The sequence below is a fragment of the Ochotona princeps genome, unplaced genomic scaffold (assembly GCF_030435755.1).
Source record: "Ochotona princeps isolate mOchPri1 unplaced genomic scaffold, mOchPri1.hap1 HAP1_SCAFFOLD_641, whole genome shotgun sequence".
NCBI lineage: Eukaryota > Metazoa > Chordata > Mammalia > Lagomorpha > Ochotonidae > Ochotona > Ochotona princeps.
In genome coordinates, this window is record NW_026700612.1 from 63,143 (window position 1) to 65,290 (window position 2,148).

General features: G+C 55.0%; 1 pseudogene; it reads right to left on the reverse strand.

Moving 5' to 3' along the window:
- Positions 1-1,052: 1,052 nt before the first annotated feature.
- Positions 1,053-1,840, reverse strand: LOC131479332 (protein SOX-15-like; annotated as a pseudogene).
- Positions 1,841-2,148: the final 308 nt, after the last annotated feature.

Consider the following 2,148-nt stretch of genomic DNA (forward strand, 5'->3'; position numbering starts at 1 on the left):
TGGATGTTTCAGCCCAGCCATGGCTCGTCCATACCCACATACAGCTCACACATGGCTCAGAAGGGGATTGAGACCCAGCCTAGTCAGTCCCACATCTACCCTGTTTCTCCATAACACCAGATGGTGCTGGGATCTGAACCGGCCTGGTGCATCCAATCCCAGCCCACACTAGTGCCTCGGGTGACTGCAACTGTTTCCTAGATAGAACGCAGCCCCCATTCCAGCACATACACCCCTTGGTGGGAACCTCATCCCAGCTGTGGCATCCCAGATTGGGACCGTTCCTAGCCGTAAATCACGCACCTGCACGTGGTTGCTCCGAGGACCATTAGGTGCCAGCCTGCTACACAAGCCGGAGCACGTATTTTAGGATCTATTGAGTGCTGTGGGCTAAGGAATTAATTAGTGCTCCTTAAGCTGGGCAGCAACAGGAACTGGGCTTATGGCTCAAAACACCTAGACTAATTGGACTCACTTGTATCCAATCTCCTGCTAAATGAAGACGTGGAGGGGAGAGTACATAAGGAGAGGGCAAGGAGCAATGAAGGGAGACTTCACAGGGACTTCTACCATCGCTGGTCTCCTGTGGGTGCTTCATCCCCAGACCCTCTCCCTGTCCACGGTACTGGCTCTGCTGGCTGGAGCGATTGAGCACCAAAATATGCAATTCTCTATGGAAATAAATACACAAAACGTTTTTTGACAAATTATCAGGGAGCTTTGCAAGCCAACTATTCTCATGACAGTCTAAACTCTAGCAGTCATCTCGAAATGAATGGCTTTGTTCCACACACATACAATTTCCTACTGTCAGATACACTATTCCTAATGGAGCAGGAAAACTGACTACAGTTCAGTTGTTTTTATGACCATAGAGTCCTAGTATCAGCCTGTTAAAAGATTTGTATCATAAGATTATAGATAATGGAAGAAACCCCAAATGTTTGGACTCTATTTTCTTTTTTCTTTTTTGGTTAATTCAAGACTGCTTTGTATAAACAGGTGTGGGGGGCCGGGGGGCGGTCCTACTGTTAGATCCACATCCATGTGGGTCAGAGGTGGGTGAGGGGCAGGGGAGCTCCGGGCACAGGGGAACTGTAGTGACGGGGGAGGCAGGGGATGGGTAGGGGTTGTAGGAAGGCAGCAGCTCAGCTCTGAGCTGCTCTGGGTCACTCTGAGGGATGGAGCAGGGCAGGGGCACCTCAGCTTTGTAGTGGGAGGAGCTGTAATGACCTGGCAGGTAGGCTGAGTAGTTATGGGTTGGTACCCAAAACCCCTGCTCACTGGGGTGGTCATGAAACCTGGTCCCCAGGGCTGGCCGCCGTTTCTTTGGCTGGAGTTGGATAGCCCAGCGCCGGTGTTCTTGGTGTTGCGCTGAGGTCGGTACTTGTAGTCGGGGTAGTCAGGCAGGTGCCGGGCGCGGTGCAGCTTAGCCTCCTCCACAAAGGGCCGCTTCTCGTCCTCGCCCAGCAGCTTCCACTGCGCGCCCAGGCGCTGGGAGATCTCCGAGTTGTGCATCTTGGGGTTCTGCTGCGCCATCTGGCGGCGCTGAGCGGAGATCCACACCATGAAGGCGTTCATGGGCCGCTTCACCTTTTCCTGGGGCAGCCCAGCACAGACCGGAGCTCCCGGGCTGCCAGCGCCCTCCGGCTTCTGGAGTCCCAAAATCGGGGAGTTGGTGTCTGCTGGGGGAGCAGGAGGCTCCAGGCTCCAGGCCTGGGTGTGAGAGGATCCAGGTAGTGCCATGGGGAGGCAGAAAGGCATCCTAAAGGCGGTCTCCTCCAGGTGAGCTGTGGACCCTTATATGTGTCCTCCCCAAACTGAGTCACAGACAAGGAAAGCCAGGTCCTTGGAAGGCACAGGCCACCTGCAAGTCCGGAGTTCTTGAAATGGAGTCTTTGCTCCCAGCCAATCTGGCACGCCTTGTGGAGACAGAAGCAGGACCTGCTGACCGGTGTCCCTGGAGAGGTGTTCTTAACTGTTTTTTCAAAGTCCGCCCATCGGCCCCCGTCCCTGTTGCTGTGACCTGACTGACAAACCTTCTGGGAAGGTGAGAAGCGCTGCTCCGTCCTGGACGCTGCCAAGGCACCCTGGTGCCACAGGCCTCTCGCACCTGGGTTGGATCTGAGGCTGGCTGCCGGATGGGGG